Here is a 17,281-nt window from a genome sequence, read left to right as displayed (position 1 = left end):
GCAAAACTCTCTGGCGACGGGTGTAAGAAGAGCTAGTGTTAGTGAAGTAATGGTTTGTCCACCTGGTTTGTACAAACTCTCTGAATGGTAGCATAGAAGAAGAGTCTGGTTTTTCAATTGGTGGGGGGACGCAAGGTGTGACTTAGTATGAATGTAAAATTAGGCCCATACACATGCAAAACAAAGTACATCACAAAATATACATTCAAATACTATTTACTAAGTATTGAATAAAGGTTAAAACACTGTCAAATAGGTAATTTGGTTAGATATAGATATATACCAACAACACAGAAAGTAGCAGGAAGGCCAACAATGGCAGACCGGTGTGATGCTGGAAATGCATTTGGAAGGACAGGGCCTCCTTGTCCTTGTCCTACCACTTCTCTTTTGGTGTTTCATGTGTGTTTTTCTGCACAAGACTCCAGTTTGGACCCCTGGCAGTGCAGCTATTCATTTTTACTTTTTGGTGAACAGTACCTATGGGATACCCTTAGGGCACCCATGGCTGGGGGTGTTCCCTTGTTCCCCAAGTGTATGTTTTTTGGGCATATGTGTGTAGCCCAGAGAGCATGGAATGGGCTGGTGGCAGTTACATGCTGACCTGACAGTGGCTCTGGGTATCCTTCATTTTGGGGATTTCCAGGCCCTGCAAAAGGAATCAATGGTTTCCTACACAAAGGCAAGATGGCAACTGGTGGTTGCTTGGTTTCCTATGCCTTTTACCCTTGTTTCTCAAAGTCCTGAGCAGCCCTGGCTCTGTTCCCTTCCCCTGATGGCTATTTGGTGGAAGGACCATATATGGCTCTGGGTCTGCCTCCTACCAGCCTGGCTGGAGCATTCCCAGGGACAGCTCGTTGTGGGGACACCCTTGTGGTGGTGCCTGCATGAATGGAGGGAGTAGTCAATATGCATTCTGTGTTGTGAGTGTCTGGTTTTGGTTATGTGACGCAATGCCTGAGCCAGCCATGACTGAACCTGGAATGAATGCAGTGTGGTGCACTGAAAGGCTGGGGAGCAGCCCCCAATCCACATCCTGTGCTGTGGGTGTCTGTCTCATGTGAATGGCCTGAATGGCTGTGAGCCTGATTGGTTGCCTGCAAGCACAAATGCACTTGTGTGCGATTGGCTGGCTGAGCCTAGCTCAGCCTGAGTCAATGGGGAATGTTTTGTATAACAGGGGGCCTCACACTCACCTACTTGTCAGAACATGTTACAAGAAGCCTGAACCAAAAGATGAAGTCATTTTAAGCTTGCATCCTGGAATCCAGCTGAAGAAGTCTGTAGCTGCATCTCTTCATCAAATCCGAAAGTTGCCATGCTGATTCAAGGACTGAACCAGAGAGGACCTGGATTGGCAACCTTTTCTTGTAGCAACGAGGGAACATTGTGCAACTGTCCTCTTCACCCAGAGTGTCCTGGAAGCCAGTGCTGTGTGCCTGCTGTCCAGAGAAGGGATCTTCATGGGTCCTGAAGAGGAGTTCCTGTACCTCCCACCCAGGGTCCGGAGGGGTGTGCGTGACCACTGGAAGCCAAGTTGGTGAGTATCGCCCAGAAGATGAGGTACCCTAGCATCGTGCTGCCAGACACCCAGAGCTGCAAATGTTCCAAATCACTAAAGAAACCTTCAAGGGGCACCTCTGCCATGACATCCATCCACTGTTCCAGTTTGGAGAAGATCCAGCATTGCTGTCTGCAGAGGAGTTTCCGCCCGTGGGTTTACCGGCACCAAAATCTGAGGATGTCCTGAGGGACTAGGCTTGGTGAGGGTCCGCAGTCCAGTCCAGCTGTCATGTCCAGGTCACCAGAAGCCATCCTGAGGTCTGTGCTGTGAATGCAGCACCGAAGAACCGAAAGGTGGTAAACGGCAAAATCCCGAAACAAGACACCTACTTCTGCCACTGCACCAGTCGCACCCAAAGGTCATCCATGGCCACCAAGGGTCTTATCTTCTTCAGCCAAGCCCTGTTGTGGTCCAAAGTAAGTCTCACCATCGTTTCACATCCACAGCCGAAGTAACAACCCAACATCTGAAACCACCGCAAAAGACCTGCATTGCTGCCTTTCTGACGCTGCTTGGTTCCCTTCTTCTTCTTGACACTGACATCCCGAAGGGGGTCCATTCTCCAGGGGTCTAGTTGAGTAAAGCCAAGAAACTCCATCACTTCACCTTCCAAGGCACCCAAGGTACTGTGGTGAGGAAGATCATCTTCCATGCGCAGGATTCATCCAGGGGTTCCAGATTAATCTGGGAACCTGTTCTCCTGTGGCTTACCAGGTACTTTCAGGTAGTGGGATCTGTAGAAAGAGAAACAGATTATTAATGAGCATATTTGCACTGGGCTGTGATATACAACATAATGTACGCTTTAACTTTCCCTTACAGGTTGCCCAGGTGGGAGCATCCTCACACAGAATTGCATTTTTACATTAAAGAAAGCATTCTGCCTGTGTTCTAATTATGACCTGCCTTTCTACAGTAATGTTTTATCACATTAACCCTTGCCTAATAATTCAAATGCTTTTTAATAAATGTCAACAGTTGGTGCATTACAATTAAATATAAAGTTAGAGATGGTCCGACACATAAGTTTATATACTAAATTGAATTACCTCTTTATATTTGTAGTATAAAGTGAGTCTTATGTATTTGTATATACCTACCTCACTTTTTATCCTTCATGGTAATAATAAAGGACTGTGTTATCACCTAACATAGTGTGTGGACATTCCATTGTGGGGAGCTTGGGGATTCACTGTACCAAAGAACCAGCCTGCATGACGTCGTTTGAGTCTCAGCCTGGCTGCTTGCCTAACTTTACCAGTTGAGAGCCTTGGATGAGGTGCTCTGTGCCTCTACGCCAACTATATAGTGGGCAGAAGTACAGATACCCCCCCTCCAGTCTTTACAACCAGCACTATAAAACACCACTTCACCTTTCATTAAATGACATTTCATTACATACACAAACAACACAGAAAGTATATTCAAAACACAAATGGGTGGAACAAATGTCCTCTAATACCGTCAAGCATAGCAAATAGACATAGCCTAACAGATACATCCTACATGCATTAAACATGAAAGGAGGGAGGAAAAGGGATAGGCAATTGTGATCATAATCAAGTATGAAAGTATTACCTACTAACCACAGTGGCAGCAGGAGAGGCCCACCGCAGTCTGGTGTGTAGGAGGGACCCCCAGAGAAGTGCTCTGGAAGCTCATGGTTCACTCAAACAATGAGATCCAGCCCAAGGTTTGAGCAGCAGGAGGCTGGGGAGAGTTGGTTGCAGAGTAAGTTCTAGGCTCATTGGTGGTAGGATGACAGAGAAACACCTCTGCATCGGAGCCAGGAGACTCTGGATGGGAAGGGCAAGGGTGTGAGCATGTTCTTAGGGCCTGGGGGAGAGTGCTCACGGCACTGGTTGCAGCAGCACCACATGGCCAAGTGTATGTACATGCACAGGTGAGTATAGGAGTCAGTGGTGGGTCCGGCTAGGAGCTTGGAGTCCAGATGGATCAAGTCCCAGGTGCAGATACAGCCCAAACAACAAGATCTCACTCAGCGTGGTCTATGGCTAGGAGGACCCTGAATGAGATGCGTAGTATGGGGGTGGTAGAGGTGCAGTTAAAAAGTCTGCACCTGGAGTCAGGGGGCCCTGGAGCAGCCAACTAACCACATGGTCTAAGGACCCAGGGGAGAGTGCTTATGATGCTGGTTGTGGCAGAAAAAGCCCAAGGAGTGCAGCTGCATAGGTGAGTATAGGAGTCATTATTGGTTCTTGCAAGTAGATGTGGGGGTCTCTGGTCCGGATTAATAAAGTTACAGGTGCAGATTGAGCCTAGACATCTGTTTCCCAACAAAGGCAGATTCAATCGGGATGCCCAACAAAAAGGAACGTCATGCAGCAGCTGCATAGCCAGTCATCAGTCTCTTCGGAGTCGAACCGACTTTCATACTGAATCTGGTGGACATCACAATCTGCACTTCACCAAGAATCGCATTCGAACTGCACAAGCTCCTGTTCGACTTGTGCTCAACATCTGCTCCGCTCTAGATCAACGCAATTGTTATACCCAAACCACTGAAATGCCTGTTTGAACCTGTTCATCACTGGACTGTGCTAGCTGTGCGCACAGTTGCTTCAGCTCAAGCTCTTCATAGCATCCGCTGCCTTCAAACCACCACTAGACCTGCCAGCATCTTCCCTGCTAATCGCCATTGTCAGTCAAACTGACCCTGGAGGATCATCTAGCCCAACCCTCTCATGCCATATGAAGCCGCTCAAACTAGAATGCATATCCAGTCACTATCTTCTTCATCGTGTAATCAGCCATTGGACCAAACCTGGTGGCCCTCACGATCCACAGCCCCTTGATGCTTCATCAAACTGATCCAGTAAGAACCATGCATTCAGTCACCAGCCTCGTTGCATTCGAAGCAACTCATAAACTGACCCTGGTGGCCATCACAATCTGCCCTTCTTCAAGCATCACCTTTGAAACAGAGACAGCCTGTTCGACCTTTGCTTGACACCATCAACCATCTAGAACAATGTGACTGCTGCACTCAAACTTCATCAAATAGCCCCAACAGCACCAAAAAGCCTGGTTAGATTCTGTTGAACCACCAAGAGCTGCAAGAAGGGATTATTGACTTTTAGCTCCTTTTTAAAACGTGTGGTTTTTACTTGTCTTGCACCCCTTGGACCCCTGAATCATGACCCAGAGTGCTACATCTTTCTACCTGAACATATTCTGTGCGCTTTGCTCAGAGATGGGTTTTGTATAGTGTTTTCCTATTTCGTTATTTTTTCAGATGATGTCTTTTATTAAAGTATATATATTTTTATAGAACCTTGATTGGACATTCCTTTTCTTCTTTGGACCGTTGTACTACTGCTGGTTGGGTTGCTTCTGAATCACATTCACACCCCTCTTGAGAGTATAGCCTTGCCTCGGCCCACATTACAACAAAATGAGGAAGAGGTATATCTCTTACCAATGCCTCTTTTACCTTTAGGATTGGGGTCACTCTTGGTTTGTAGCAGTTTGAGGGTGGAGTAGGCACTTTAGCCACTAGTGCCCCTTTCACTTCCGCAGGGCAGAAGTCATTTCATCCCAACATGTCTTCCACTGACATACTCATTCAATCAGGGGCTGGTTAACTCAGCCCACCAAGAGGCATGCAGCATTCACTTTTTTGTGGCCAGCGAATTATGACAGGCCAGCCAAACCTCTAAACACTCATGCACATCCACTTGTTTGTGGTTTGGGAGGTTTCTACGACCCTAAGCCAATTTAGACTGACTTAAACCCAAACCAAGGATGCCTTTGTGGAATCAGACTGAGTCTGTAACAGGAAAACAGCCATGTTTGCCAAGCTTCATGGTTCACTCATCAAAGAAAGGCCACAAAACAAAATGGCATGAGTAGGACTTAGAAACTAGTTTAGTGTGTATATGGCAACTGTGTAAGTGAATTCCTCCTTAATACATAGGGCCTCATTCCAACTTGGGCACTAAGGGATACCGGGCACCGGTAAGGAGACTGGTGCCGGTAAACCCTTACTGCCCAATTCTGAGGTCCTTTAGCGGGAACCGCAAAGGACATGTGGTTTTACCACATGTTCTTTACGGGTCCTGTTAAGGGACCAGGGCGCTAATAACGGGCCTGCTATTAGCAGGCCCGTAATTAGCACCTTCCCCATTCCCATTGAGCTCTATGGGGGCTCAAATGGGAATGGGGAATAGTTGGTTGAATGGGGACTTACCGCCAGTGGTCAAAGTGTACGAAAAGAAGTAGTGGAACTATGTTCCCTGCTGGCCTGCACCCACTCCCCACAAACACTATCACCATGTCCCCTCCCACACACAATACACCCCCCAAACACTTGCCCCTGCTGTTCAAGGGAACGTTCAGTGCAGTGCACTGAAAGTGCAAGTTTCAACTTCATCCCACACTTTTATTTTAAAACGAAACCATTCCGGAATGGTTTCTTTTTAAAATAAAAGTATAGAAGCTGTAAAACCTAATTTAAAAAAGTAGAGGAGCACCGCTCCCAACCGCTCCCGCTCATTTCGACCACTGCTTTCCAGGTCCTCCAAGGTTGGAATTGCCCGGTAAGTCCCCATACAACCAGACCGGACCCAGGCACGATTTTGGAGGCAGCCATGGCGCTACTAGCTAATAGCGCCATGGCTGCCTCCAAACCCGGAATGAGGCCCATAGACATCAGCACGTAATTGAGAGGTCTCTTCTTTAGCAATGCTAGTTTGGAAGTAGTCCTTCAATGTGATGGCTTTTTTTTTACCACAATTATGGATGCTCACATGCTTACCACACATTTTAGGAACATTATGGTATAAGACAGCCATTTATAGCAGATGTTTTAGCAATGTGCCCTTGAAGATGCAGGGCAATGCCAAGTGCAAAGGTGGTAACTGATGTCATGCCTTCAAAGATGTCTGAGTGGGGCAGTGATTGAATGCTCTGGGGAAAGGCTGCCTCTGAGCACTCCCAGATGAACCAGTGGCCTTCCCACTGACTGTAAGACTATCCCTCTCACTATACAAGTGACTCAGAAGGGGTGCAGGCATATTTACTGTCCCCAACGCACACTTTATTAATGGTCCCATTCGCTCAGTATCCCCCCCACAGCACAGTGACTCAGAAAGGGTGGGTCATGTCGTGACATGGCTGACTTCGCCCCTCCCACATCGTTATGTGGGTGGCCCTCACTTTGGGCCAAGTTACTGGGGAAATGACATTGGGCTAGAGAGGGGGCGGGTTAAGAGAAGGCACAGGATTTTGGCACTTGGCCGTTGATGTGAAGAGAATAAAGACGTTCCATATTATACCTGGTGTATGTTTGTCTGTGGCCAAGTCAGTGCCTGTGAGGGACGAGTCCCGCAAGGCCCTGTTTATGGTCTGCACAGGGTCTCACATTGGCGACGAGGCTAGTGCTCGAACGCACACCACACTGCACCCTGCACTGCTGCACCAGGGCACCAGCCAAACAGAGGGACGCACGTATGCCCGGAGCACTGGCCGTGCTCTTGAGGGGACGTTTACTGCGAGGGTGCTGTCGGGCACAGAACACGCGCGTCGGCGCGCCTCCAAGCACTGTCAGTGCACTTCAGCCCACCCCTGGGACCCACAGGTAATGGCAGAGACGGATGGGAGGGAGTCAGAGGCAATATGCCCCAGGTGCCGCTGCGTGCTCCCATCCCTCACCAGCACTCTCAAAGAAGAGATGGAGGAGAAATATTATACCGGAGGCCCAGCACCATTATAAGTGGCATTACTGTGCAGCAGGGCCTGGCCCCTGACACTGCGCACACAAATGCAGGCCCCTACACCTTCCCACTCAACTCGAGGCAGAATAAAAAGCACGCAAGGGGACACAACACGGTCTGAGGGGCGCTAGAAGCCCAGTGGGGCTCACAAAGGGGGCAAGCCAAGAGACCCCAAAATAGGACAGGAGAACAGTGCGGACTCACCCACCACATAAACACAGAACATTTGCACGCCAGCACGCACTGCCCCAGGCAATTAACAGGGGGCTCCCCACATCACCAGCCACCAACGCTCCCCAGAGCGGCCAGACAGAAAACCATGTCTGAAGAAGGTGCCTCCTCCACGTCAGGGGTTGGGCCCTAAGGTCAGGTCCCCCCTTCGAGCAGAGGCTCCAAAGTACTGCACCTACCTCAAGCATTTGATATACAAGATACTAGCAACCTGGGCCCCAGATGGGTGACCTGGTTAAATGATTTTAACTTCTACGTGGAGGCCATATGGCTCAAGGATGACATGTGACTTAAAAACACACCATCCATGGCAGTGGGACCGACCGTCAGAGACATTGTAGGGGAATTGATCAACCTTGGCACCGCATCCTACCAAGACCTGCATACCATACTATTGGAAAACTTCATGCCCCACACAAATGTCGATTATGAAAGGCATGTATTTCACACAGCACGACAAGAGAAAGGGGAGTCCCTAGACAACTTCGTAATGCGGCTGAGATTCAAACTGAGACATTGCGAATTCCATCAGTATTCCAATGACGAGGCACCATGGTCCCAGGCGATAGCTGGATGTGATTCCCAGGCGTTTTCGAAAGAAGCCCCTGCAGAAACAGCGGTCGTTAGAAGAAATCCTCGCCCTGGCACGCATGGAAGAAGCAGTGGAATCTCAGCTAGACAGCCTGGGTAAAGTCACCCTACTACCCAAGACGACCGACCAGGTCGCTGTCAACAAGCTTTTCACAGCACCGAACTTACTGCCCAAATGTACAGATGCCACGTGCTACAGACGCGGGTACGAATACTCTCACACAGGCGACTGCCCCATCCTGGGGCAAAAATGCACCACGTGTGGGGGAGATGACCACTTTAGGACAGTGTGCAAGAATGCAACTATCTATCCTATTCACCAGAGAAACCTTAGGGAATGACGCAAGATGGCACCGAAAAGCCCCCGCGAGGGTGGACCACACACGGACCAAAAATAGCAGCAGCGAGACGAGCGTGACCACAGGAAAACATATTCCCAAGAAGAATACAGGCTGTCCGACGGCTCTAGATGCAGCAGGCACAAACGCTACATCCGTTACATCGAAATGAAGTTGCCCTCCAGCAGCGAATTGCCTTTGTCGGGCAAGGACCAGCGTAAAAAGGGATATGTGTGGGCCCTAAATAACAGCGCTGCAACTCAGCACAGCCCGGTCCTGACCATACAAGTCAATGACATGCCACTGAACTTTCTAATTGACACTGTCATCACGGTTAATATGATCAGTGAGGAGGCATGCAATACACTCTTGAAGGTACCGAAGCTCAAAAAGTCCACTGTCGACATATACCCGTATGGCTCCACCACGCCACTGCCATGCAAATGTGTCATTTCTGCCATGTGCACACACAAGGCACATGTCGCAAAGATCCAGTTGCATATCCTCAAGACCGAGGTGAACAGTGGCTGTATACTCAGTTTCAAAAAACGCAGTGGAAATGGGTCTAGTCCACATCCTGTACCAGCTTATGGCTCACAAGTACTTTGCACGGCCTGAAGACATTGAGGCGGCCTTCCCAAACCTATTCAAAGGACTAGGGAATTTGAAAAATCGAAAGGTCCAGCTTCACATCAACCCAGAAGTGAAACCTGTCACTCAGCATTACAGGGACATACCCATCAATATACAAATGCAGGCGGAGGAGGAGATCAACAAACTGCCAAAGCAGCACATCATAGAGCCGGCGACAGGACCACCCCGTGGGTGTCCCCTATAGTACCCGTCCCGAAGAAGTCCCCGGACGGCTCCATCAGACTATGTGTGGACAAACATGTGGCCATAGAAAGAGAAAGGCACCAGGATAACTGATATGATACACCTATTACATGGTGCTAAGTTCTTTCCAAAGCTGGACCTCACAAAAGGTTACCACCAGATCAAGATTGCGCCAGAGTCAAGATATATTACCACCTTCGTCACCTATTTGGGCCTATTCCAATACAAGAGGCTCAGTTTCTGCATCTCGTCTGCGGCAGAGATTTTTTGGGAGGAGATCCACAAGGTCATCCGCCATGTCCCGAACTGTCTGAACTACTCGGACGATGTGCTAGTGTTCGGCAAATTAAAGGAGGAACACGGCGTGGTCCTTCACAAAGTCTGCTCGGCACTGGAGGCAGCGGGACTGATGCTTAACCGAGCGAAATGTGAATTCAGGAAAGGGTCACTCCGATTTTTCGGCGACAAATTCTCTGAAAAGGGCATGAGACCCGATCCCGTAAAAGTTGCGGCCCTCAACATAGCCCAGCCGCCACAAAACTTATCAGAACTACAGCCCTTCATTGGGTTAGCAAGTTACTGCTCAAGATACCTGCAGGACTATGCTACGGTCAGCAATCCTCTCCGCCTGCTCACAAGGAAGGATCAACCTCTTGAGGGGCCAACTTGCCTTCGAAACCATCCACAACATTGCCAAAGCAGAGGACATGGCATACTTCGATGCAGACAGAAAGACTGAAGTTGTCGTGGATGCCAGCCCAGTCGGCCTGGGCATCATACTGACACAACGAGGCCCAGCGGATCCGAACGGCAGACTCATAGTTGCCTACGCGAACAGGAGCCTCACGACAACTGAACAGGCTTGCTCCCAGGTGGAGAAGGAGAGCCTGGCAATGTTGTGGGCCTGTGAGTACTTCCACCTCTCACTATACGGCAAGCCATTCACAGTCATCACTGACCATCAGGCCTTCCTGACGATATTCGGCAACACCAAAGTGAGGATGCCCCCCAGAATAGCCAGGTGGGGACTATGGCTACAGGATTACAAGTTTGACATTGTGCATCGCCCGGGGAAAGAGAACAACCCGGCTGATTACCTCTCAAGACACCCTATGGGTCCACCACAAGCAGATCCCTCTATGGCTGATGCTTACTTCAATTATGTCATCCATCATTTACAACCGTTGCCAGTAGAGTGGGCCACCATACGGAAAGAATCAGAAAACGAAACGGCCCTCTCCATAGTGACTCACTGCATCTGAACGGACAAGATGGTGCACGTTAAGCATCAGTCGAGGCAAGAACAGGAAGCTGTGAGGGTCGACATAAGAGTCCTGGAACTAGTGAAAGACGAGCTAACGGTGGTGGACGATTACATCGTCATAAAAGGCTGCAAGATCGTCATCGCATATTCGCTGCACGAACGCATCCTCATGCTGGCGCACAAAGGCCACCGGGGAGTGGTCTTCACAAAACGCCTCCTACTCCAGAAGGTGTGGTTCCCCAAGCTGGACGCTCTGGTGGAGTTGGTCATCGGCAGTTGGGAAATCTGCACCCTCGTGGCTCAGCCGCTGCACCCTAATCCACTACAGATGTCCCGCTCCCAGAAGGTGTCTGGGAAGAGTTGGCTGTGGAATTCCTTGTACCGCGGCACAATGGAAGGGAGGGGGCAAGTTAAGGAAACGTACAGGGTTTTGGCAGTTAGCCGTTGATGTGAAGAGAATAAAGAAATCCATATTCTACCTGGTGTATGCGTGTCTGTGTCCGAGTCAGTGCCGGTGAGGAACGAGTTCCGTAAAGCCCTGTGTATGGTCTGAACCGGGTCTCACAGGGTACAGACGCATTTACTGTCGCCTGGGCGCACGTTATTGATCTGGTCCCACTCATTCAGTATCCCTTCCACAGCACAGTGCCTCAGAAGGGGTGCAGACTTATTTACTGTCCCCAGTGCACACGTTATGAATGCTCCCACACGCTCAGTATCCCCCCTCCCTGACTCAAAAGGGGTGCATAGCTATTTACGGCCCCCAGTGCGCACTTTATAAATGGTCCCACTCGTTCAGTATCGATGTGAGGCGCTGTGATCATTTATAAATTCTGATCTCTGTGTGAAGAGGACTCGGTAATGTTGGATGTGCTTTACTACAGTCTCCACCCTGCCTGATGCCAGGACACCAACACCTAAGGATTCATGTGGGGTAAGGAGGCAGGCTGTGGGAGGTGCTGAGTGCACGTGCCTGGGCCTATTTTAGGTGCATGGACGATAGATCCCTGCCCCACCCCTCGTGCCTCGACCTAAAGTGGTGCCCCGTGAAGGAACGGAAGTAGTGTCACTCACTGCCTGGACGACCTTGAGGCCCGCACCACTAGCACTGCTTGTGCAACAAGCGCTCCCCTCACAGGTATGCAGCGATGCACATGGAATCCTGTGTCATTCTGGTGGAAGCGTGTTCTGCATTGGGAGCGTGGTCCCATTTTCTCCCAGTATGTGGACCTAAACCCTGAACTCACCCTGCAACCGTCCTAACAACAGGGGTGGACTGGCCTATAGGGAACTCTGGAGTTGACCTCTACTCCCTGGTCTTCTTTTGTGTGGTATTTCCACATTTTATCATAGGAAAAGCATTGGGCTTGCTGAAAATGTGTCAGATGGGACCACTTTGAAAATTATTTAATTATTTCCAGGGCCTCTTTAGCAGTAATTATTTCCGTGGCCTCTTTTAGTTCCCAGGCCACCCCTGCCTAACACCAGCTTTTAAGATAAGTTCAGAAAACATGTCCAGCTCTGCCAGTGCACCTCTGCCATGTCCATCACCGCCTCCACCTAGACCAGTATGGGAGTCCGCCATCTGCCTTGTTATTAGATCTAATTTCTAGCAATAGGGTTCACAGCTCTGCAGATGCACTTCATTTCTGACCTGGAAGCTGCACAATGCACTCCTGTTTCAGAATTGAGACTTTCAACAGCTCTGTCAATGTGCCTCAGCCATTCACTAAGCACCGCGTGTTGTTCAACTAGTGTGACCTATACACACATGCACACATATCAGACGTAAGCCTTGCCTCCTTCGGGGCTCCCTGCTGCAGGCCCACCACACGTTTGTCCACATAGCTGATTCGTTTTTTGGAATTTCCATTTTGAAGCCCTGACCCCTTTTCACCTGCGTTCTGCTGCACTCGGAGGAGGGAGGATGCCAGGCGTGGATGTCTCCAGTGGGGCACCAGCCTTTGCTGCGGCTGCCTAGGTTGGTTCCAGGACGTGTCCCTGCATCTCCCCCACATACCGACGCAACAATGAGAAAAATGTGGACGAGCAGCATGACTCCCCGCGTCGTGGAGCATGGCCAGGTGAGCCATTGAGCCGCCCTTTGTGAAGAGAGAGGCACGCGGCTTGTCAGAACACGACGGGCCCAGCACCACCTCGCCTGGATCAGGTCCCACCGCGTCCCACCTCAGACAGCGCCGGGGGCTGCTGCTCCAGTCCCATGATCCCTCCTGCATACCTGCGTCTGTGTCAGTCACAGGTGCCCCAGGACCTGAGCACGGGCCGCTGCAGCACTCGCCTCCCCACACAACGTGCCAACACATCAGAGCAGCCTACACACTCCATCCAGTAAGCGTGAAAAGGCTTTGGGTCCCGATTCACCAAGATTTGAACTGGAGCAATCTCTCATTTGCACCTGCCACCATATACCCGATTCACAAGCCTGAAAATGGAGCAAAGCAGGGGGGGCCTTTGAGCAAATCTTTGTGAATCGCAATTGCATGAGCAGCCCGGAGATGCTAGAGACTCCACGTTTTGCTTTTTTGAATCGGATATAAGCAGGAGCAAATCAGAGATGCCCAGGTCACCACTGATAGATTGCAGTCTAAACCATGACAATCAAGGCCTTGGTGTGCAAACAGGAATGGCTTCCTAAAGTTGAGTCTTCAAATTGAAGGGAAGATGGCATAGGAATGAGAGAGGCCACATTTAGCAGAGACGTGTCAGCTGGGCACGAAATAAGCCCCACCCACACCTACATTTACTATTTTCCATCTACCCTACTTTTGTGGGGCAAGAGCATGACGTCAGTGGTGAAGTTTTTCCGGGACCTAAATCACCTGGGCTTATTCACTGACCAATGCCCACCTAGATGTTTAGGGGCAGACTGTTATATAATGGCACTCTTGGTGGATGACCAGGGGGTTCAGGTACTTAACTGGCACAATATGAATGTTCAAGAATGTCTTAGAAGGAAAAGACAGAGACGCTCTGGCCTAAAAGTATCTATGGTCCCAATGGTGGACGAGAGTTACAGGGCCTCCTTTCAGTGCCTTATTCTTTTCTTTGGGGGTTCGACAGCTTTGAGCCAGGCTTCTAGGAGCTTCCTGAGGTGGTGATTCAGAGTCGGGTTGGCTAGTTGGTCGCCTGGGTCCAACATGCAGTGCGGTCCAAGCAGCAGCATCACCTGGCATGAAGAAGCTTGGGACAGGCAGGCGATGCGCAAGTCGATGTAACCTACAAGTTATGCAAAGTGGGAATCAGGGCACAGAGCTGTTCCATGACTTCTAGGTTGATGGGGGGCCCTATCAATTGTCTCAAGGGCCAAGCTGAGTCCTTTTCTTTGCACTCCCACTACAGGGAGCTAGGTTTGAACAGGAGCCTGGTTTCAGTGCAGCCTCTAGAGAGTTTTTCTTCCAGAAGAAGTTACCTCCACTGTTCCCTGGGCCTCTTCAGGGGACAGAGCTCCTTGGATGCCTTCTGTCTTCACCTCAATGGCAGAGGACTATTGTAAGGGTTGTACTCCCAACAGAGGTCAAAAGGGTTTCCTTCTTCTCTTGAGGGTCCAAAGATAAATCAAAGAATGAAGGTCTTATCCATGTCATTTTAAAGGCAAATGTCCACAGGGGATTGGTCTGAAGCATGCCTGATGTAAGGGGTCCAATCCCAAGTCTTGTAACATGTGCCCTTTGCTCTATGACATCACACCCGGAGTACTATGCCCTGCAGGAAATGGAGGGGACAGGAAAAAGGAAGAGAACCCTAACAGAAAGATAGGAGGTGAAAACCTTCTCCAGGCCTACCCCCCTTCTCTAGCTATGCCATCCCTGCCCCCTCCCATGCCTGCTGGCTTCAAGAGGATTACTGCAACCCGCACCCTGGGTTAAGGCTGGCTCTGTTATGTCAGTGCTGCCTCTGAAGCACCATTCTTGGAGACCTCCTCGAGAAAGTTTCTATGTCCTGCGGGAAACTAATACCTATCCTGCTGAAGAATCAAAGGGGCATCATCCTGGCTATTGTTGCAAATGGCAGCTGTGAAGACAGTTAGCCTAGATCCAATATACATCAGTCCTGTCATACTTATGCTCTGCTCATAGAGGTGACAGTGGTGTGATACCAAAATGCAGTGGATTTATAATTGTGTGATTCTAGCAGTCCCCACACCTGACTAAGCATGGCTTACATTTACAGATGTGTGTGCCACCAGACTACCTAGGTTCCCCTATCATTTGAAGTTAGACCATAGATGCAGACAGTTAAAATGACACGACTGCCAGGAAAGACGTTGCATTCCAGCAGGTGTAAGGTGTGCACATGTGACATTTGAACCTGCTCTGTACCACTGCAGCAAGGCACATGTGTGCACTATCATTTTGGCATGGAGCATTTCTGAACGGGGGGGGGGGGCTCTGATTAGCAGGCCTCCCTTTCAGAAACAAATTACTAGCATTGTTTTATTTTATAATAATCAAACAAGCCAAGACTTTCACACTCTAGCACATGGTAGTCTGTCACCCCCTCACTGTGAGGCAGTCAGGTGTTGTAACGTTTATCTGCTGTATCGCGGCCAGCCATTTCTCTGTTCCCGTTCCCTTCCTTATTCCCTCCCGCCTACCCATCCCCGACCCCTGATTGGGCGAGCGGCCTGTGCTTGCGTTGTTGGTTGTACCGGTTAGCCTGCGCTCAGCGTGGCTTACTTTTGGAATTTGAAAACATGTGAGCAGTCACATTCAGGAGCTCGTGCTTGGGGTTAAGTGTATTTTCTTGTTGGCACCATCTCTTTTATTAGCCTCTTTTATTTGCCCCATCGCGGCCAACCTTCTCTCTGCTCCCATTCCCTTCCGTGTTCCCTCCCTCCTCCCTACCTGCTCATGGTCCCTGATTGGGCGAATGGCCTCTTTTCTCTGTAACTACGAGGGCAGCCCCACTGCCCATTGCAGCCCCTTGTGGCGAAGGACCCCGTAGGCAAAGGACAGCTCCCACAGAAGCAGCTCCAGATGATGTCTGCCGGTGTCAGCCGGGGAAGCAAGAATCCTGAAACCGTCAACCTGCTGCGACTGCTTAAGTAAGTGCAGTGGGTCAGTGGGGCAGCAATCACTGCACCCCACCAAACTGATCCACACTCTAATTACTCTATTTTCTTTTTCTCTCCCTTCATAAGCACTCAGTGCACTGTGTTGCTTTTGCCATCCCTCCCAACTCTCGAGGAAAGTTGTTTGTCCTCATTGCATTACTTTTGGTGATGAAACTAGGTGTTGTTGCAGTGTGCTGTCCACCACCTGTCTGCTGTCAACTCTGCTCCAGCTTCCCCTTTGGTGTGCTGCCTACCTGTTGCCTCTTGTGTGCCTCCTTCCGCATGAGTCCTCCCCCTCTGGGGCTTCCTGTGTTGCACAGCTGTGGGTTGTGCTTCTTTCTTCCCTCACTCTCCCTTCTTGCCCCCTTGGACTCTCTATGGTGCTCTCAATCGCTCCCATCTTTTCAAACTGCTACTCTATCTCCTATCCTACCCCTCTCGCTATGTCTGGAAGGAAAACGTTCAAGGGGGATATCCTGGTCTCCAACCCAGACCTCCCTATCACTGATACCCACATCAGCGCTTCCTCAAGGCAGCCTGTTACCGACATCCTCTTTGTCGTTCCCTCTCCAGACCTATGGACCCCTCATATGGTCTCTGTTCTCTCTCCTTTCTCATCCTCTCCCATTAATGGTGGTACTTATCTAAATGATAATGTCATGGTCCATGGCTCTCAGTCCAATCTCCTCCTTCTTGATAGGTGTCTCTTACGCCTTATCAACTTCCTTTCTTCTCCTGCTACTCCTTCTACCATCTCACTTGCTCCTCTGCCACCTCCATCCTTCTCCTCTGCCTTCTCTCAGGCACCCCCCTCCTCTTCCTCTCTGACCCCTATTCCACCCCTGTCTACTGCCTCTGCCCACTATTGGGCCCCACTGCCACTTCCACTGGGTGAACCTCACTCTTGTACTCCACCCCAGAAGTCTTTCAAATGTGTCAAACTGCTCCACGTCGCTACTCTCAGCTCTCGCTCTGCTGTCAAATACCCGGACATCTGCCACCTCCTCGAAAACCTTGACCTGGATGTCCTTGCTCTCACCGAGACATGGTTCACAGCCAGCTCTGTCAAAAGATTTGACACTTTCCTCCCTGTGGGCTACAAGAGCCTCTCCGAGCCCAGAACCAATTGGCCCAGAGGTGGAGTGGCTCTCATCTTTCCTGAGTCGCTTCCTGCTTCTGTCATTCCTCCTTAAAATGCCTGGTATGCAGGCTCTCTATCTCTCCTGGCCTCCCTCTGACTGTGGCCAGCATCTACAGGCCACCTGTCCAGGTCACCTTCTTCCTCTAAGAATGGTCTGACCTCTTGTAGTGTCTGGGAACTTCAAGCAAGTCATCCAGCATGCAGGAACCACGCAGGAGCCAAGTAAGTACAAACTGGAGATGTAGTTTAATACTTAGAACTCAGGCAGGAAGGTTACATGGGAGAGATTTGGCATCCTTCTACTGAAGGTTCCGATCTCCATGTCCCCACCAACAGTCATGTCAGGAATCCCTAGTACTTACCATACTACATTCCATCTAGGGTTCCTTAGATAGCTGAAACACACATAACAAGAGATGCATTAATTCAGTATACAACATGCCAGATAAACATGCCAGACACCACACCGCTCCCCTTCTCTCCTGGCCTCTACCTCTCAACCTCTC

At 49.9% G+C, this 17,281-nt stretch overlaps 1 long non-coding RNA gene across 1 annotated transcript in view; it reads right to left on the bottom strand.

Annotated features, from left to right (window-relative positions):
• Positions 1 to 249: 249 nt before the first annotated feature.
• LOC138569449 (uncharacterized) overlaps positions 250 to 17,281 on the bottom strand; it is a 144,639-nt gene continuing 127,607 nt past the window's right edge. Inside the window, exon 3 of the long non-coding RNA XR_011303240.1 lies at positions 250 to 2,298. This is a non-coding gene — a long non-coding RNA (uncharacterized lncRNA). The remainder of the gene's footprint in view (positions 2,299 to 17,281) is intronic.

Source organism: Ambystoma mexicanum, chromosome 2q (assembly GCF_040938575.1).
Source record: "Ambystoma mexicanum isolate Mex_15411 chromosome 2q, UKY_AmexF1_1, whole genome shotgun sequence".
Taxonomy (NCBI): Eukaryota; Metazoa; Chordata; class Amphibia; order Caudata; family Ambystomatidae; genus Ambystoma; species Ambystoma mexicanum.
The sequence above is the reverse complement of the archived record's forward strand: the minus strand, read 5'-3'. Positions and strand labels throughout refer to the sequence as shown.